Source organism: Platichthys flesus, chromosome 19, assembly GCF_949316205.1.
Source record: "Platichthys flesus chromosome 19, fPlaFle2.1, whole genome shotgun sequence".
In the NCBI taxonomy this organism is placed as follows: Eukaryota; Metazoa; Chordata; class Actinopteri; order Pleuronectiformes; family Pleuronectidae; genus Platichthys; species Platichthys flesus.
Window position 1 is genome coordinate 4,513,900 of NC_084963.1, and position 22,145 is coordinate 4,536,044.

General features: G+C 42.9%; 1 protein-coding gene across 1 annotated transcript in view; it reads right to left on the bottom strand.

The window, feature by feature from the left end:
- Positions 1–22,145, bottom strand: part of cntfr (ciliary neurotrophic factor receptor) — a 199,634-nt gene that overhangs the window by 118,936 nt on the left and 58,553 nt on the right. The gene's annotated exons all lie outside the window — the stretch shown is intronic.

A 22,145-nucleotide genomic window follows, 5' to 3' on the forward strand; every position in this document is an offset into this window, starting at 1 on the left:
TTATACAAAGCAAACAGGAGATTGCTATAAACTTGGGATCTTAACTTTTCATCTCGGGCTATAGGAGAGTCAAACTCACAGGCACGACTCCACACTGCTGTTCTTCAACAAATAATGCAATCATGCAAATCTCACTTTTGAATTTCTGCATCCGTTTTGCCTAAGACAGATAAGATATGAGGTCAGAGGTCAACGGAACTACACCACTAAAGCTTGCATGAATCCACCGTCCGGTTCAAGGGCACGAGCAGGATAGATGTCGGCCAACGAGGGGGCCTGAACCCAGATCCTCCCCCCGTCATCCATTAAAACATGTCCTCCCTCTCCTCTCTTCACCTTCTCCTCTGCTCGTAGAGGAGAGGAGGCCGCCTCTCCTGCAGACCGGGGTTGTCTGAGGGTCTGCTCGCCGCTGAGTGGGTACGATGTGTGCGGAGAACAGAGTGAGCACTCCAAACAGAGGCAAAGAAGGGAAAGTGAATTTCCTTGTTCTTTTAATGCAGGACTCCAGCTGTTACAAACAACTGTCATCTCCCATTACATCTTGCTCTTTGTTTAGCTTTTGCTGTTTTTCTTCTTCATCCTCTTACTCATGCTCTTGACTCTCTTTTCCACTCATCTTCCTTTCCCGTCTCGCTCCCACTTCACGCTGTATCTATCACATTCCATCCTTCGCACCGTGCCGTTCACCCGCTCTGTCTCTCTTTGTTGAAGCCGGACATAAACACCACTACACCACGTTCGAGCATCTCGGGGAAATAAAAGAGACATAGCTGCGAGCGCTGCCGAGTGACGTTCGAGAACATGCAAAAGCTTTTACAGTCGGACTGAGACGTCAAAAGGCAATAAACCAGTCAAAGACATGAAACACACGGGGGAATGTTTTCATGAACGGCCAAACTAATGGTGTTTGCTAAGAAAAAAGCTTTTACACTCAAACAGCTTTTTTTTTGATGGTGAGGTTCAAGGTTTACTTCAACTACAAAACTCATTTTGTTGACAAAAAAAGAAAGAAAAGAAATAACTTCCACACCTGAATTATTTATTCACAAAAGAGGGTTTATTTTCTTTCTTGTCAAAGCAACAAAATGTGTGCGGGAGCTGCTTCTTTTCATTTGGAAATCAGAAAGAGGCCGAATTCCCCTGGTTTGGTTTGGAGCTTCTAACTTTTCAGTTTTGTGAAAGGTGCTTCAGACCAAAGTCTGGAACAATTTTAATACATCAGTTAACTACTAACTCTACACAAACACACCAATAACCTTGAATGTGAATCAAGCAGTTCATTCCAGCTGTGAGCCTCAACTCCCCGCTCACAGATTGTTTGGATCGACTATGTTTTGTTAAATATCAGCGCTCCATTTTCTCTGTTCAAATGGAAATCACACTTATTTTCTATGTACTATATTAAAAGATATTAAATTAATTTCTACATTAGCCAACAATCCATGACAGATGCACGCAAGTCCACCAACCAATCAAAACACACGTAGGTGATGACAAAATCTGGATCAAATGTAAATATCGTAACAATGACAAGAACCTTGGTTGAGACCAAGATCCAGACTTTCACATGTGAACACGAGCTAAAATAACATCCCTGAAGAAACTCCCTGCAACATACGTATCTGTGACTGGGACCATAATCCAAACTGGATCCACGACCGCTTTACTGCAGAGCAGTGTGAATAAGAGAATAATGAGCTTTTTGCGTTACATATATGAAAGGATGGGCTCCTCTTTGAACCTGTGACTTTGAAAGAGTCAATGAAAGTTTGTGTCTGTGTGTGTGTGCACGCTTTTGTGTGTGTGTGTGTTTGTCTATTTGCATGTTTGAGTGATTGGCAGTTCATATGTTTGTCATCCGAGCAGATATTGAGGAGATTGACAGGGGGTGAAATTAAAATTGCATCCCTTGTCAGAGCATCACAATCCCCATCTCTGCTCTTCATTTTTCTAAGTGCTGGTTCGCCCATCAAAACCCAAATGGTGTGCGCCTGTGTGTGTGTGTGTGTGTGTGTGTGTGTGTGTGTGTGTGTGTGTGTGTGTGTGTGTGTGAAACTGTGGGGGTATTTAGTCCGTCTATCAGCACACAATACAGTTTTGATATGTGACAGCCTCAGATCGCTGACATAATGACAGCCCACAGGCGGTTAGTGCTGCAATCACACAAACTCAATACAAAACCCTCCTCCCTTTATCCATCCATCCTTCCCTCCCTCCCTGGACCCTCCCATTTATTCCCTTCCTCTCCCCATCTTCCATATTTATTTATTCATTTCTTATTGGAGGGGAAAGGGCTGAATAGGCGTGATTCTTTTTGGCTGCTTAATTAAAATATATAATTCATGGCTGCGTCAAATGATTTTTTGCCTCTGCGTCTTTGTGGAGTCCGATTTGGGAACATTTGCATTTAAATTGGAAAGCCAGAAGGGAAAAACACTAGGCGGGCCAGGGTGCTTGTGTGTATATGTGTGTGTGTGTGTGTGTGTGTGTGTGTGTGTGAAGATATAAGGCGTCCCTCTTTTAAATAAATGCTCATACTGTACAAACTCTTCCTCGTTCTTTCTTTGGTCTTTTTTCACTCATAATGTGAAAATCACACAGGTACACTGGTCGGTCAGATGGCACAAAAAACACATTGTGTAATGACAAATATGGCGGTTTGACCTCTGAAATAACAACTTTGTCCACAAGGTAATTATTAGACTGATATTCCACATTTCAGGAAATCCCTACTACACTAAAGCTCCGTCGTAAAACAAACGCACACAGGTTTAATTTTAGTCGTTCCCTTTCTGTCTCCACCTCTCAAAAGATGAAACAGCCAAATTCCCCCCTGTCAGCACACTGTCACAAACTGAATAGTTCATTAGGAACGTGTTTGCAGAGAAAATAAAGAAAAGCGTTCTCCTGGGTTACAAATGAGCTTCGTGATTTATAGCAAGAGCGTTGCGTTCACAGCCCTGAGGAACATCAACCATATGGACGACTGGAATTCAGAAATGCATCAGCGGGGAAACTGCAGGTGAGGGTATTTCTTTCAGAGTGAGGAATCCATCATGTGAGGGAACATGACACAAAAGCTAAGAGATAGGATTGTGTACTAAATTGATATTTATGGACAAATCAGGCAATTAAGACAAATATAAAGTCGGCTGTTTTTAAGATGCTGAAATCAGCGAGTCCTGCACCATCGAGCACATTATGGGTATAAAGTGTCACAGCAGTGAAACTTTCTGCACATAAGCAGGAAAATCTACCTAATATAACCAGAGGGAGTAAAACAAAAACACACAACTCTTCTTTGAGCTTGAAAGGGTATCGTCCCTTTAATTCCAAAAGTTTTTAAAGGATACGCAGAGTCATGAAAAACTCTCAAATGATGGTGATTCACCGGCAGAAAGAAAAAACAACTTGTGTACAACAAGGAGAAAAGGTGAAAAACTTCATATACTTTCTGGTAGAATATTCTAATTTCATCATCATGGAGAATAAAACCTTTCAATCTCTGAGGCATCTCATCCAGCGGCTGCACATTATTAGAATTCTCACTGTAGAAATAAGAGCCCTGCTCTGTGCACCACCATGTGAACTGATGGTGCATTTGTCCTACCCTGTGGCAATGATAGACAGGTTAGTGATATTTATTTACAAGGTGACAAAGACAACCAGTTCTTCTTTGGTATTTTGTACAAAAATCAAGAACAAGAGAATCAGCTCAAAAAGTTTAGTCTAAGACAGCATCCTGAAGTCAAGATGCCTTGTGGGTAAATACAATCCCAATGTTCAGTGCATTGAGTTTTACTACAATCAAAACAAAACTAAATATTGTTAGAATTCAATGACAAAGAACCATTTGAACACATTTGAACCTTTGGCTTAACAAGGGTTCATATGAAGAGTCTTTAGACGTTTTTGAGTTGTAAATAAAAACCTGAAAAAGGCAGTTATTTCCAATTTATCCTAAAAAATAAAGTTTTTAAAGGTGTATTGTATCAGATTGATTTGACTGCTTCCAGTTTTTCTAACAACACCAACAGAAGATATTCTGACAGCGTCCTGCAATTGCCACTTCTGCCTAGAGAGGCCACTGTTTCCACTACTCAGCAGAAGTTACGCGGTGCATAAGTCATTTCAACTGTCCATAATTTGAGGAAAAGTGAAATGTCTTATTTTAAGTAATTAAATAAGAAAAATACATCCAGCTTTCTCTGTAAAAACAAAAACAGACTTTTCCTTTAGTGCTTAAGGAGAGAATTAACATTTGTCTAAGGCCCGGCAGTGACTGTAAACCAACTGACAAGTGTTTATACACACAGGATTCAAGCGTTAATTATCTCAAATGTTAATGAGTTTGCTGAGCCTGTGACCCCGGCAACCATAATGGATTTATGGCACCTCATCCATCAATAACTGTACACATACACAAACAACTAATGGCAACAAACTGGGGCCTGTGTAACCCTTAATGTCGTGCTCCATAGCCAATAATAGAACGTCTTCATTCCCATAATGCTTTACTTTGCTTGGCAACACTAATTCTTTCATCAATCAAGCAGGATTTCTGCAGATTAGCAGCGCTGTTCGAGGGGGGTCCTGATAGTTTGGCTGCCGGCATTTTGGTACATCACTGACACAAACACACACACACACACTTGCATACACAATTACGCATGCACCGATGTGCACTGCTGGCATTTGGGGCTGAAGTGTTGATAGCGGCATGACTCTGACCTTTATTTACTGTCAATCTGGCTGTAATTGCTCGCTAAAGACAACGTTGATTGTGTTTCAAGAGGTAGCAGGGGTCGAGCTCACAAACACGCGCTTGTGCACGTGCACGGGGATGATGGCACTCGGCTCAGAGTGACAAATTTGGCCATTGATCACATGTGACTGCTCTCAGCTGGCTGAGTTCTAGAGGAGCTGAACACGTCAGCTAACGTGGATCATGTATCCCACAGCACCGGCGCTGCTGCCGCGAGGCGGCTGGCGAACGCCTCGCGTCACATAACTGCCGCATCTAAAGTGTTAGTCTGACACAGCAGCAGAAACTGCACACCTCACGGGGCAGTGGAATGAGCCTATGATTAACGACCAGTATTTGTGTACCGAGTTAAATTATCATCTGAGCCTAATATCATTACACACGCTCAGGGCTGTGTGTGAATACATAGCACAAAGCTGCAAGTAACGCATCTCTGATGTGCACCTATGAATGCTTCCCATGTGGGACTTCTGCACTTGTATTTTTGCTTGAATGTGTGTGTGTGTGTGTGTGTGTGTGTGTGTGTGTGTGTGTGTGTGTGTGTGTGTGTGTGTGTGTGTGTGTGTGTGTGTATGAGAGAGCAAGAGTGTGTTTTTGTCTCCACCCAGCCATCTGGACCTCCTTGTGTGTGTAGCAGCAGATTTAGGTAGTTAGAAAGCTCTGGAAAAACACGGTGTTACCTCCAGCCCTCTCACCTCTGAACTCTATAAGTGTATCAAAGCTAAGAAAACAGAGCACTTTGTGTGTCTGCGAGTGTGTGAGTGTGTCTGTGAGTGTGATCGAGCGTGTGTGTGTCAGCATTCTTGAGGCCTATAAGGCTTTGAATGATGGGTGTAGACTCCCCTTTGTGAACAGGGAGCCTCCAGGAGCTGCACAGCATGTGTGTGTGTGTGACTGTGTGTGTGACTGTGTGTGTGTGCGTGGGTGTCTCTGCGTGTGTGTGTGTGTGTATTAAGGAGAGTGTGATGTACGGGCTGTGATGTTCTGAACAGAGGTGTTTTTACAGGGAGTTAATCAGAACCAGAGGTGAAGCCTCGCCCATAGAGGATGAAACGCGCACATGCATACACACACACACACAAAAGTGCAGACACACACACACACACACATAAAAGTGAGAAAGTCACCTACCTTTCCAAGCTTCAATACCACTAACCTGCAGTCTGATAATCACCTTTAAGTACCTTTTAAAAATGAACAGTTTCTCTTCTCTGTTTACACGTATAGAGCAACAGAACATATATCTGTGCACAAAACTGCAAACTCATTTATTAATATTCTCGTTTTCATAGCAGGTTTGAATTTGCGTTCCTGTGACCGACAAACAGGCCAAAGGACCAATATTCAATTACTGATACTTCCAATCAAGGTAAAAAGGGATGAAGATAGATGTCTTATTACAGTGTGTGAGTGTTTGTGTGTGTGTGTGTGTGTGTGTGTGGGTGTGTGTGTCTGATGAGCTGGAAAACTAAAAACAGTATATGTACTCAACCTGGTTGCCAAGCCTCTTCAGTAAATAAAGCGGATACAGTAGCGGCATAGACGACGTTCGCACACACTCAAACACGCTCTCACACATCGCACACAACCACGCACACATGCACCGCACAAACACTATGTGTTCATCTGCCCGCTAGCGTTTACCACAGGGGGCTATTTGCAAAGTTGATTCCCATGGCTGTCATGTAGGTCGGTCTATTACTCTGACTTACAGCTCACACACAGACACAAACACACACATAACGTTTACCTGATAGACAGATGCACAAGAAAACACGTACATGCACATTACGGCAAAAACAATACAAGTTGTGGATGAACAAGGACACACTTTTGTAGCTATTTACACACACGGAACACAAACACAGTCACACACAGTTATGCATCCACGTAAGTTCACACAAACACACACGCCTGGGTGGCCAAGAACCTCGGTTACCAGATAAACACACTAAATATGCTTCTGAATTCACCTAAGTACAGATGAGTGTCTGTTGCTTCTCTACGAGCAAACATGCGACTGAAAATAGTTTTGTGTGTGTGTGGACATTTGAAACCTCGTCTCACCTTCTCGGTACAAAAGAGTCAAAGAAGAAAATGAGAGAAATTAATATGTTGAATGTTTTTATTGTGCAATTTCCCCTCTTTTGTCCAGATATCAAGATTGTATTTATATTTATTATTCATCTAGATTAATATGATTGAGGGTAATTCAGTTAATGTGTATAATTTGCTTTTAACCTCGACAAATCCATTTGTTGAATGATTTCAGTCGACCAAGGTTTGCTTTAGTTGACTATACAACCTGAGTCAAGCTTATTGTGTCCTTTTTCTAAAGAGAATCTGCATGAAAATGTACATATAAAAAGTATATAAATATAGTGCGTACTGCACCAGCTTGATCTAAACTAAAACAAACATTCATGCATCTAAAGGCCTACTCAGGAAAATAAGGTAAATTCATTTTTTCAAATTTTCTGAGCCTCAGTAGGAGCAAACCTTTGTGGTATTTCATTTTATGATGAGGAATATCATATGCAAAGTCATTAACTTACAAGTATATTGTTCAAAAAGAGGGTAAATAATAAATCACTGAATTATCAAACACAAATTTTGACAGAAATTAACTTTTTTTTTACACTACATTGACCTGTCAGGGTTATTCAGTCAAATCTATATAAATACAAACTGTTTTTTTCTTATGAATCATTATTTGTATGCGTTAATAACAGTAGATCATGTGACTAAGATACGACCCTGTGATATGAAGACATGGTGACATGTTATCAAAGTCATCTTGTGAGACTTTCACCACGGGATGTAATGAGCGGACTGCGTTCATCTAAACCTGATGATCTCACACTCTGCAGCCCCGGGATGAACAGCACTGCTCTGGAGAACCACACTTACTCATCGCTGACTTAACACTGATGTCATTATCTAAGCTCAGCCTGTGTCTCTACGTGTGTGTGTGTGTGTGTGTGTGTGTGTGTGTCAGACAGTGAGAGAATCATTCATTATCTCAGCCGACTCTCTCTGTTCACCACGAGCCATATCGGCACAGATCCAGTCAGCCGCTCTCTTTCCCTCCGTCTCTCCCCCTGACGCGATAATTCAACATTTTAACTCAAGCTGTCCGTCTCTTCTCTTCCCCCCCCCCCCCCCCCCCAGCCCTCGATCCACATCTCTCATTCCACCTGCCGCTCTCACATCTGTCATCCTCTCCACACTTTTCCCTCTGCCCTTCTCTATTCACCTCCCGCGTACACGCTCTAACCTCTGTCAGTCACAATCTCTCTGTTTGGTCTTTCCATCTTTTCTCCCACTGCTCCTCTCTCTCTCTCTCTCTCTCTCTGTACCCCTCCAGCTCTTGTGTCCTCCAGTAAACGCTGATGACAGAATTTCCCATTTCCACGCGGCAGAGAGCCATGAAGTTCCTGGAGGAGTTGCAGTGATGATGATACGCCAATGAGTAAGCAGGGACAGTGACATCCTCTGAATGTAAATCTGTTCCACTGTCCATTTGTCTCCATATCCACTGACTTAGCTTGGACTTCAGCAAGTGAGTTTTGATTCAATGAGAAAGAGTTTGAATTCCCTTGAAGCATCATTGTGTGAGGTTTTAGAAATACAAATATAAAGAAAAGGGAGCTTGTGTATAACAGTTCATTCCTTCAAATGTGGGTGGGAAACATGAATCAGCTATAGCTCTGAGGCAAACTGTTGCTAAGATGCCTTTGAGCAAAGAATAAAACCTTCACCTTCTCCATTGGGGCCCTCCCTGCACTCAACAATGGAAACTAATCTAAAAACAATTCCCTGTTGTTGATAAACACAGCAGCATGAATGTGAATCAGAGCTGAAATGAACGTCGACATTACCTTTACACGTAAAAGGTTAAAACATTTTAAATCAACAACAGCCTGCGGAGGGTTTTCCTCTTGGTCATCTTTTATTTTCTAATTATATTGTTGAAAGGAGCTGATTGCAGAAAGCAATAACTTTATTTATCTTTCATTCCGAGGACCACGAGTAGGTTGCTGTTTAATTTATAAGAAGCAGCTATTTTCATGAATGTTATTACCCATGCAAAGAGGCGATGAGAATTGAAAGGTGAAAACAAGAAACACGACGCAAAAGAGTAAATCTCCAAAGGTAAAAATCTAAACACACCACTTTGGATGCAGGGCTGATTGAAGCTACACATACAGTGTGGGTGTTTGTGTGTGTGTGTGTTGCTTTAAATAAACATTTGAGTCATCAAGGTCTTGACAGAACTATTAGCATTCTCTTCCCATTTGTCCCACACACACTGTCACACCCCCCACCGCCTTGCTCCGTCCCTTTCATTGTTTATTAGCAAGGCAATCCGTTATAAAGATTTCGGCCAAGCACCGGTGCTGCCTGGTCCCCGTGCTCACACCTTGAGTCCGACCCCAGCTGCATCTAAATGACCTGCTGTGGGGAAATAGCCCATGAGCGGCGTCTCGAAGGTTGCGGTCACGCCCGTCAGAGCAAAAACTAAATCCCAAAACATAACAGCAAAAAAAAAGAGAAAAAAGGAGCGGCAGGGACTTAAAAGGAAAACAGAAAAGGTAGTGCTTAAAAAATGAAGACGTAGATGAAGTTGGACAAAGGAGAAGATGAGGAAAAGGGCTGAAAAAACACAGGGAAGAATGAGCAGGGTGTGAAGAATGGATAAGAAAACAAGAGGAAGAGGAGCGAGAGGGAGAAGAGGCGAACAATAGCACAACAGAAAAGGAAAGCGAAAGAGAGAAGGACATGAAAACTCCCTGTCTCCTCACGCCTCAACATACTGAGGACAAAGCTTACTCTTCTCCACGCTCAAATACACACGGATGGTCGCTCGTGTGCAGTTTATGTAACTGTGTTTGTCCACCGATTATCATGAACTCATTTAAGACTCTTATGCAACAGCACTTTATATTCAACATGCAAAATCATATTTCTCTCACAGGATTTGTGAAAACTCCCAATAGCCAAATATCTAAAAACCGGCCGAGCTGAAAGAAGTTCTCAGACTAACCGGCTGAAAGAATAAAATATGAGCGAGAAAGAGTGAAATTTACTTGAACCCTGTATTGTGATCATATCAGTCACAGCAGGAGTTTGAACATATGTTGCCCGGCACCCACCAGTGGGAAATACTGATTGACAGTGGAAGAGAGAAAAAATCATGAAGTGCAGCCCACGCTCAAATTCCAGGATCAATCAGTTCACACCAGGGAGCGTGTGTTAGGGTTCAAGCTCAAGTGGAAACCTCTACTGCTGCTTCCTTACTTTACCCACTGATACAGAGGTGAACGTGCATCTCTTTAGTCTCTGGCTATGCTTTCATCCACCTGGAGGTGAAGCAACAAACGTCTCTCAAGTGGAAGGTCGGTGGCCCAATCCCTGGATCCTCAAATCTGCAAAGTAACCTTGTGCAGGACACTTGACCCATATTGTCCCTGATGTCTATTCGGTCAACTGCTGGACAATGTGTGATATAGAAGAAGCACTTAAATAGAAGCGCTGCATGAATATGTGTTTTAGAAAGTGTCAAGTGCTTTTAGAGGTCAATAAGACTGGAAATAATATAAAAACATTATTTTCCTTTTACCTCTGCAACCTGCAGACATCTTGAAACATGTGTTAGAATAACCAGGTCTGCTTAAAGATGAGGATATGAATATGTGAGTAGCCTCAGTGAAGACAAAGGGCCCAGTCACACATGCACATACGTGTCAGTGGCCAAACCTCCATCTCTTGATTCAATGAGCAATACTGCAGCGTGTCTTTCCTTGGGTCTTTGTGTGACTGTCTCGTCATTATGACAAAGAAGGATGTTCAGGTCTAAGCAGCCGGTGGCATTGAAGGCAGCTGAAAACATAAACACTGAATAAACTGATATCAAATGTTTAACACATGTCCCAGCTTCATTTTAGCTCTGTGCAACAATTATTAATGCAGAAAACTTAGCATTAACAGTGAACTCTTTGCATTCCTTTTCCACATTTAAGTTTCGAGTAGGATTCAATCAAATTTGAAACATGTTGGTAGTGCAGAGAGGCTTTGCAATTAAGAACAGGAATATGTTAATTGACAGAGATACACAATACATCATTGTAATCATAATGTGGAATCAAAACAGCCTGTTTCATTTCTTGAAATAAGCAGATTGCCATTTTTCTTGCAAATGTTGAAAAGGAGCCTCCACTAGAAAATGACACACAGACACACACACACACACACACACACACACTTTGATCCATCACAAAGACAATAGAAACTATTAGCTGGTGCCAGGTTGAGTGATGTTTTTATCTGATCTCTCCTCCAGATGATTCTGGCTCTCTGATTGGGTGAGCGAAGCTAAAGAGCACGAGTTAATGATGCAATAATGGTTTTCTACGTAAATAAGAAACCCCTCAATTTTAATCCAGTCTCGCACCCCTTGGGCGAGCGCGTGTGCGGTCGGTGCACGCAAACGTGAACGCGGCTCCCGGCTAGGAGGATCACAGAGGACATTTAGGCTAAAACAACATTTCAAGTAAACGATGCTGTTTCCAGTGGAATCTGGCTGTTGGGGCTTGTGGACACTTGGATGACACCACAGGAGCAGTATGGAGGCATTTTTATGTTTTACTTCTGTTGTTATTTTACGTTTGAATACGTGTTTGATTTGGCTGCAACGCTGTTTACCCCTAAAACTCCAAAAGTGTTTTGTGGACACAAACACTTACCCCTACCTCCATCAGTGTGGTGGTGAGTAGATAGTGACTGAATTCTCATTTTTGGGTGAACTATCCCTTTAAAAAGGAATATTTTTCATTTAACGACAGGCTGATGCAGTGGCTGTAATACAGGCTTATGAAGTAAATAAACTGAAGCTGTAAATGACGTCTGTATAGACAAGCACCCAAGAAAACAAACGTGCAAATTGGGCTTTAAAAATGGCCTGGAAACACGAACACACAAATAGGATTCTAGTTCATGAAACATGAGTTACAAGGCAATTCTTCAGAAAGAGTGGAAACAAAAGGATGAATAATGACTGAACAAAAGTAATCTCGCAGTGTTGTTATCCGGCACAATGGGATGACAAACGTTCAGTGGTGTACGGCAAAGTGGCTATAATGGTTTTTATTGTTTGGAGGGGCCTCAGAAAGGAAGTGATGCAGAGATGGATGTTAATCAAATGCTTTCTAGCTCCCGTACGCACACATAGAAATGAGTGGGAGCATATGCACAGCTTTTTGGAGCTCAATTTTAGATTCGGTTTCGCCGCCCGTGTGAGATGACTGACAGTCGCTGTCAGATTCCACTCCATTACTTGCATGCACACTGAGACGAGCATATATATTGATTACTGAAGTCTGCAGCCTGCGAGGGAGGAGGAATATGCAACTGCAGGCACTGGGGAATAAAAGGGTTTGTACAAGGACACAATTTTTCAGCGTCTATCTCTCACAGACAGACACACATGTCACAGAGATTAAACCAGGGCAAATTCCACCTGCTCTCCGTTGTCTCACTTTATTTTTCACTTGAGGAGCAGCGAGGAGAGGAATTACTCTATTAAACTTGTATAGGCTAAGATTAAGATTATTATTGACTGAATATTATTCCTCTGAGAGGCAAAGGGCTGCTGTAAGAGCACTAATACTCCTGACTCGTGTGTTTCCTATTTTGGGAGTTGCTTGTAATGTTGGGGAACTACAGCCAGACTTGAGGCTTAATCCGCTGTTGCATTTATTGTAAGCTGCAGATGCATAAAAACTGTCAGCTTAATGTCTGAAATGTGAGGAGGGGAGGGGAGGGGAGAGGAGGAGAGGAGAGGAGAGAAAGAGAGACGAGGAGGGGAGAGGAAGAGAGACAAGAAGAGCAGGGGAGAGGAAGAGGAAGAAGAGAGACTAGGAGAGGAGACAAGGAAGAGGAGATACGAGAACAGGATAGGAGAGTATAGGAGAGGAAGAGGGTAGACAAGGAGAGGAGAGAAGACACAAGATGAGGATAGAGAAGAAGAGGAGAGGAGAGGAAGAGGATAGACAAGGAGAGGAGAGAAGACAAGAGAAGAGGATAGAGAAGAAGAGGAGAGGAGAGGAAGAGGATAGACAAGAAGAGAGAAGACAAGAGATGAGGATAGAGAAGAAGAGGAGAGGAGAGGAAGATGATAGACAAGGAGAGGAGAGAAGACACGAGATGAGGATAGAGAAGAGGAGGAGAGGAGAGGCCAGTCAAGAAGATGAGAAAAAACATATAGGGGAGGCAATTTAGAACCAGATCAATGTCAATGCAGGACTCAGGGTAAGAGACAAATCTGTTTTGAACTCAAAACACTAGTCTGATCACTCACACTCCAAATAACACACCCACACAACCATTTAGCCAGGAGCCAAAAAGCACCTGCCACCCAGACGTGCAGGTTTCGCTCTCCCTCTTTTATTGCCTCGGTTTTCCATTTATACCTCGTTTCTGACACTTTGGCTTGCACCTCTCCCTCCCTCTCTCTCTCTCCCTCCCTCTGTCTCTCTCTCTCTGTGTTAACCCACCTCTCTGCGTCTGACTATCTATGTCGGCCTGTGTTCTGCTGACCTGCAATGGAGAACTTTGGTTGCACAAGGTGTGAAATGAGAAGGCATCGATCCGTCTGCCTGTGTGGATGTGTGTCTCAGAACGTGTTAAGGTGTGTGCGACAGAATGAATGAGAGAGAAAGAGAGATCTGCCCCCCCGTGTCATTTTCGGCTAAGTCGGTTTTTTATTCTTATTAAAGTGAAAGTGCAGCGTGTGCACAAAACCTAAACGAGTCAGATAATGGCATCATCATGAGATCGCACATGTGTCATTGTCCTTCAGTGACATATATATGTTCACCAATGTGATGTTATATAGGCCTATAGTTGTCTGTTTGAGTGTGTAACTGTGCGTATTGTAGTTGTATTGCTGCAGAGTGCATTGAATGTCTAGATGCATAAATATGTTCTTGTCATACCAGTGTGGGTTGATTGATCCTAAGTCACTCAACCCTAATAAAACGTATTAATTCAACCACACTGCCTCAACAATGTAATGTGATGCAAAGAAGATAATTGATTTTTTTGGGTAACGATGCCAACACAGATATTGGGGAAAAAAAGAAGCATTCAATTTTTTAGCTGAAATGTTAATATAGATTTACTTTTTTCTGCATTGTTTACTCTGTTAGAGAAAAGTTGTGATATCGGCGAACACAGCAGAAATCTCCACACGTCTGTCGGCCGACTTTTTTATCGATCGACCGATAAATCATTCAGGCTGTAAAAAGTCCTGGAAATGGCTTCAATGAGGCAGCGAGGTAAGAATTTCTCCTTCTCATCTCCTGAGATGCAAAGATGCTCAACAGCAGACCACACATGTTAATGTTCACCATGTGGTTCGAGACTAAGGCCAAAAGATAACATTCAATTATAGATGAAGCAAACGTTGGCCACCTTCCTGAACAGCTGGTCTTATTTCAATCACTCCCCAAATCATTATTGCTGCAGCATTTGCATTCTTGTCGTCTCTGGCTGCTCCTCTGCTCAGGACATAACTATTCGGGAACCAACCCTCTGACATCCCCCAGCTCCTGTTTCCAGCATTAGGGAACTGTCACAAATCCCCTGTGCCGTCATACTGGCTTTGACATTACTTCCTTGTACAGTATTAGCTATACACCAAAGAAATGCATTTAAAAAATCATCACACATTTTATTTTATTTTCAGCGTGTGGGAGGATCAGGTACAGGGTAAAAATAATTATGGTTCATTCAGGAGAATAAAAATAGTTATAGCATCCGGCTCCTTCTTGCATCTCTCTTAATTCCAAGTAAATTGAAATCCGTTTAACACCCTCAGCATTTCACTTGATTTCCTTCTGCCTAAGTCTCTCTTTTACAATCCTCAACGTCTAACACAATATTTGTTCTAGCTCCTCTCTTGTTCGCCTCCGCCTTCCTTCCCTCTCCGGCCTCATTTTCTACAATTTGATCATTCCCATGCCTGATCCATCTAGCCTCCACAAGCTCTTTCACCCTATTTACCCCTTATCCTTCACTTCCTCTACTTTCTCTTCATCTCGTCTTCCACTCTCCAGCATGCAGCCTCCCTCCATCATCTTCACCTCCTCTGCCCTGCTTCTATATCCCCTCTCTCCATCCACTCCCTCCAACTTCCTTCCTCCTCCCTTCCATCCCCCTTTCCTTTGTAAGATAATACATTTGCAGCCTGAGTGATCTATTGATTCTCCGAACCCCAGCGCCCTTCAGAAAGGTAATTTTTTAAAGGAGGGAAGACGATTAGAAAGAAATGCAGCGCATTTCAAGGTGAAAGGGGCTTTCCCCTCGCTTTACTCATCGATGGAAATATCTCTGCTTTTCATTTAAAGAGGGTCACGTTTGATGAGTAACAATCCAAAGTGCTCGGTCCTGCCCTGCCAGTCTATCCTCTCTTCTTTCTATGACTCTTTCTATCCTCTCTTCTTTCTATGACTCACATGCTCATTCTCCTCTTTCCTCAGAATCTGTGATGAGTTTGACAGAAGACGAAACCAAACTTTGGGGCTCATTGCTGTATATTGCATTTTGGAATTTGCTCGGTGTCCGGGTTCATGAAAAGTGTCTGGCAAACCTGGGGTCCAAGCTTATTTACTCAACTTAACTATGTCAAGCAAACCCATAAACCAGGGGAAGAGCAGCGTATATTGCCAAAAACTAGCTTAACCACAGTTGACTGATGCTGCTGATCAATCTTCTGAACAACCGAGATGACACATTGCTGAGATAAGATAAAGATATTGATTACACAAGCTTCTCAGTGAAGTGAGAACACAGTCACTCCCCGAGTCCACCAAGAATCCGGTGATGTCACAGAATCTGGCTTCAGGATACAGTTTATGAAAGAACACCGGTGATTGTGTGTGTTTCAGTCCATTAACTCCATTGTTCCTGGTTTGCTTTTGCATTCAGCGTCTTCTGACTACATCAGCTGCCGAGCAGATGAAAACCAAGGCCACTGCAAAACGTCAAACATTATTATCAAATGATTACTCTGGTGTGGAGACCTGTTCGCAATGTACACCGCCTCTCTGCCACTGTCAGCTAGGATTGCCTCCATCCCCCAAGCGACCCTCAAAGGATAAACAGTATAGATAATGGATGGAGAAGAGGTTTGCTTTGTTCTTCTCGTTCGGTTTAGTGGCCGGGCGGCAACCAACTTCAAAGTGCATTACAGCAATCTACGGTGTTGGTGCACCTTTCCTGGAGGTACTGCGATACCAGGTCGATTCGTGGAGTGGAAGGAGCAAGCCCTGATTCTCTCCACCTCTAGGTTTAGGCATCTACTGCACCTTTACAGTCTTTAAGCAATGATGGACAGGCGTTATCTCTTTGCAAGCTCCCTTTAAATCAACAGTGAACTTCATGTTAATAAATAACAATCTAAAAAGTAATTAAAGACTTAAACCAAGCAACTCCTGTCTTTTAAAGGTTATTGGAAAACCAGTCTCCCTCTGTTTGCATCATCTTATTTAAATTCAGTTTTAGTTCTGTTTGCGGCCACCAGAAGGTCACAGGGGAATGTTCGGACCGCGTCTCACTTCCACTACAGCACTTCTACGATGGGGCAGATTTATATGAAGGACCTCATGAAGTCGGGCACAGCCAAGTCATCATGAGGTTACGACTTCATATCAGCAGCAGCAGCAGCGCTTCTCCACTCGAGGTTCCCACCGCTCCCCTAAATTTTGACGTGACCCCACGATCCCAGAGTTTGTCATCCGATCAGTGGATGTCAAGTCTGTGACGGGCCATCAGCAATCACTCTGCATCCTCTCAGGAGGAGTGGCTCAGGGAAGTCTGTCTCACGCTCAGCCATGAATGATTCGGTTTAAAGGGAGTGACCCAAGGGGACAAAGAAAGCTGTTCCAGTGGAAGCGAGTGGCTCAGCGACCGGAGACTAATGCAGGTTATCGTCAATGGTAATTAGCCATCATGTTGCTTTTATGTAATGACTGGGACGGATGCTGGGGCATTAATCCGCACCATCAATCAGAGATACATTTTTATTTGTTAATTTATTTATTATTTACGGTGAAGGACTTTGATATATCCAGTGTTGTGCGGCAGTTGAGTAAACTCATTACTATTCATTACACGAACCATATCATTGTCATGCCTCTGATTTGCATTCAGCTCGTTCACTTACCTTCATAAACAAGTACACTCATGAGATTAAATAATTTATTCCGACATGGCATGATGACTGTTCAAGCGTCATGTTGGGTGTTTATCCTTTTAATGAAAAATTGCCTGTATTGATGACGTTTTCATTTGTCCCTTGGGTCCAAAACTGTCTGTACTCCAACTTGAAACTTTCCCAGCTTAACCTCAAGGTCACCCCAGGTCTGGAGAGGTGTTGTGGTGCAGAACAAACAGCACAACTCAGTTTCATTATCGAATAGAGCCACAGGTAAAGCACCGCTGCTGCTTCAGGATTTATCCAAACATTTTGATGAGATTAGATGCTCTCCCCGTTTTCGGTGAGCTTGACAAGAAAGAGGTTTGACTGTGCAAGATTAACTTTGGGGAAATGGGCCGATTGAAGGGGAAGGATGGGAAACTGTGTTGAGGCCCTAACAATTAAACTGCCAAGGTGGGTTGTGGCAAATCTTGGCTGGTGCCGATAGGTAGAGGAAAGAGAAATGGAGGTCGAGAGAGCTGCCTCTATCCCTGCCAACAGTCTGATTAAGTTTGGGGTTTAAGAGGTACGCAGGAAGCGGAAGGCTGAAGTAAATAATAGAAAGTAGAGCTTTGAGTGGCAAAATGAATGATAAAAATGACTAACAAGCAATTTGGGGAAGAGAAAAGCCGGCAGACACAAGAGATGAGGAATACCTTAGGATCACCAGATCTCATCCCAGTGAGTCCTCCCTCACCCTCCTCCTCCATTCTTCCCTTTTCTACTCATCTTCTTTTCACTTCTCTCTTGTAGAGGAGAGGGGGGGGGGATAAGTATTTATCAAAACAAATGGGCCTCTGTGAAACTACTGCACTTGTGTAATTGCATGCAATCAAAGCAACTCTGATGGTTTCTGTCAAGGGCCTGATAGCGACCATCTTGGCTCGGTCTACTCTCTAGTGAGTTCCAGCTCAACTGAACCCTTGCATCTTCTCATATTCTCCAGTTTTCTGCTTTTCTCTTCTTCAACTTTCCCCCTTTCTCCCATTTATCCATTCTTCTTCTTTGCCGTTTGGCCTCCGCGCATCTCACCATCCTCTCACTGCATAACCTCCCATCCTCCGGAACAATCTCCCTGTGATCGATATTACTGCTTAGCCGCTCCATAAATGGTGGTGTAATGGATGTCATAGCTCACTGGTATTGTTGCTACGCATCACCTTAACCATATATTCAGAACTACCTAGAAAATGGAGCCATTTCACCTCGTGTTTGTATGTTTATGTGGAAAAGGATGCATTATGCAGGAAAACACATCACACCTGAGTAAAGGCATGAAATTTACAACTCAAACAGAAAGAGGTTTGTTTCTTCCAAAGTCCAAAGACATACAAATGAAGTTTGGCTGGTTGGAGATTCTAAATTAGACTGGATTAGGCAACATAGAAAATGGATGGACTTTTACTCAAGTCTTTATAATAAACCGTGCCTCATTGTGAAAACCTTTCCAAGCATATGGACGCACAATCCCAAGTTTGAATATAAGCATACAAAGAATACAAATGTAAGTACCCTAAGCCTGCAGAGAGGAAGGTTGGCAGACAGGACAAATACAAGAAAGAAAGAAAAGAAATGCAGCAGGGAATGTTGACTAACAGCAGGGGGATGCACAGAAGCACTTATAGAAAAAAGGGACAAAGTCAAAACAGAGCAATATGGCTGAGAGCACAGTGTATGCATTCAGCAGATGGGCGATGATAATTAGCTACTGAGTGAGATCTAGAGCGCACCGCTGAGCTCTCCTAATTCACAATATGCTAGATTCAATGCACAAGGTCAGTTCGCCTCCATGTGCCTTGTGGTGCTCGTACAGAAGTAAAGAGGCTGGGGACATTTTCTCCTGGTTTTAACAGACACTCAGATACTCAGCTGCTCAGGTGGAACTGCTTTTTTCCGACTGACAACACATCTCAGAGTCAAAGTGACACATTCAATCTCTTCTCAGCGAGAAGAACTCGATGCCTTCACAGCTTCGACCTCAGCCTCCTAACTTTTTTTACACAGAGAGGTGGTCCGATGTGTTTCCTCCCTGAGCTTGAAGATGGCTTGAAGGTTTGAGTTTACTCTTACTTTTCTGCTCCAGTGCTCATATTACACGCTCACTTTGAAATTCAGGGGCCATCTCCTTCCCGGCTCGTGACTACCCATGTGGCGGCCAATCCCTATTCGGCGTACTCTTTATTAATCCAATCAGCTGCTTCTGTGACAATCTGCTTCCAGCTCATTACACCCAAGCCAACATTCAACTCCCTCCCCGACCGTCACTGCCAACATAAAGACTCGATGTGGAGACAGTGGCAAGGTGGCCAAGCGGGGGGGGGGGGGGGGTAATGTTACTCAGCAATTATAGGGTTTATCTCAGTAATCTGGGATTGACTCCAACTGGACTCTCCCAGCAGCCTTGTATAATCTTCGCCTCCTCAACGATATTTTATCTTCAGGAATTAGTTAAATTATTCAGTGACTGAAGTCTTGACGATAAAAGTCCCTTAAGCTTAAGGTAAATGTATAAATCCTAATTCAACTAATTGCTACAGCGCACTGGTCAATTTATTATATCCTGAACTTATTTTAAATCCTTGGAGACCCCAGACACGATGACATGTAACCAGTCTTTATCATGAGACAGTCAAGGCACAGGGAGAGTGGCGATTCCCAGAGACTTGGGAACTCAAATGAAACTCGTTTATCAAACCTGACTTCAGAATAAAAACAAACACAGGAGGTGGACAGCCGGCGTTGGACAAAACAAGCTGCCGCACTGTTGCCAAAAGAGATACACAAACCCCTGAGTTTGTGTATCTTCTATTTGTAAAAAGAACAGCAATTAACCCAAAATAGACGATGAGAGTGAGCTGACCGAGAAGCGTCACCAACAGGATGTAGGTGATGAGGCTCTGATTCAGTCAGTGCCATTGTGATGAAGTTTGTTAACTCCTCTTACTACAGGGTCATTTGTTCAGATCAACTTTAAATCGTCAACTCCCCCAGGATCATGGAGACGGCTGAATTACATCCAAAATCAGCGCCCATGTTTTTCACCTTTTCTTTCAGCACAATAGTCTCTAATTATCCTAAAGGACTGTTCATTTGTAGTCTTGTGTCTAATTAGTCATAATTTCTTCTATAATTACTATAATTACTTGATGGGCTTAAGACTAGTTAAGGACCAATCTTGTGTATTATCTGGACTCTCTCCATTGTGAACCATCTAATTTACAGACATTTCAGAAATGTAGAATAATGATTTAATTAGCGCACTGAATATATTCATATCTGACCAATAAACCTCTTATCTCCTCTGAAACCTCCACTGTGGATAACTTGCATATCTATGTAACTCTTGAATGTCTTGTTTTATGCATCGGCAGCACTATTAAAGTTCACGGTTTTGGTATAGGGGATCTCCACTGGTATTTAGAGATAGAGAGGTATTAGAAAGGAGGAAATGAAAAGATGGTAAGACAAAGAAGCTGATGAAGATGAGCTCAGTCGGAGGCCGGACGGAGCTGCCTGTGGAGAGAGGCGGTTTGAAAGTGAGCACCAGAGATACAGAGGCAATAGAATCAATTGTTGTATTATAACAGTGGGAAGCAGGGAAGTTGAAAGCCATGGCTTGACTGACAGAAGATAGGCGAGCCGTGTGATCCACAGGGAGAACATAAGACATTTCTTTGGCCCTTGCTCATATTCCTCCACCTCCTTCTCCTCCTCCTTCACGGTAAGTGATAGGAGTTAGTCCTAAATCCCCGAGCCTGCAGGCCGACGGGTGGATTAGCTCCCCTGCTCTTCTGCTATTCTCTCTGCTATATTCTACTGTGGTTTTACACCAGAGGCGGGAGGCGAGGAGCGGCGGAGCTGATTTCATGGCGGCTTCGCTCAGATTAGACAGGAAGCTGGAGAGGGTTGCCAAGAGAGGAGCGGACACCTTTCACCCCTTTACCTCCGTGGGTCCCGGGGGTTAACGCTCCCCGTGTCTGTGGGCTTGTGGCTCCTGCTGTTCCCTGTTTGTCTGCTCCGACCTTTTTAGTCTCGACTCACTTCGATTGTCTCCTTCTCACGAGTCTTTCTCCTCTTCCCTTCACACACACGGCCGTAATATTTTGTTGGCGTCCTCCAATTTTCAAGCTTTCGGGGAGAATGAGGAATTTTATTTGTTTGGCTCTTGTAAAGTTGTTTATCTTTGCTGCTAATCAGTTTCTCAGCAGGCGTCTTCCACGCACAGGGGAAAATTTCATTTCTGAACTCTCAACACAAAATCAGTTACAGTGACTCTTCTCTCTGTGGTCTGTGAGTGTTGAGAAAACAGAAGGCTCCTTAGACGCCTCAAAGGATGAGACGGTTTGAAGCCTTGTATTTCTAGTGATCACACACACTCTCACACACACACATACACACATTTATTCGCTGCCTCTACACACCCTTTATGAATCAGAGGAGTCTTGCCTGAGACATTGTAAGCCGACAATCTCCCTTGGCAGGGCTGGATTTCACCTTTGGCTGACTCGTACACATTTAACTTCCCACAAGAGAGAATCTGGTTTGAGATGTGCTCTTCTACGTTTACAGGGAGAACAACAAAGGGTGACGGGTTAGAGCAGAGAAGTTTGAAACAAAAGAGATCAGGTGAAATTGTTATATTTAAAACCTAAAGTGCACAAATAGAGGTCTTACTAAATAAGTGGTTTAACTTTGGATGCTATATATTCTCGGAAAGGAAACCATTACCTACACACACTGATTCAGCATTGGTGGATCTGGGACAAGGCTGTAAACATCAGATTATTGGTGTTGACAAGATCCTTGTTCAATTGCTGCTGCTCTTTAAAATGTACTATTTATAATTAATTTTGTTTCTGTGCTTAAAAATGCGAGTAGGTCTCACTTTTTTTTCCGAATATCTAATTTTTCAAGAACAACAATCTGTAGAACTCAACTGTCTAGAATTTGTCACTCAATGTGCCTGAGTTTCAGCCCCTGGGGAAACAATACAACATCTAGTGTCCTTGCACACTCTTCAAAACAGTAATTTCTCGAGTATAAACTTGATATGTGTCTGCACCAGTGTCACAAACAAAACCCTGCGCTGTTTTGTCACTTGAAACTTTCCAAACGTCAATT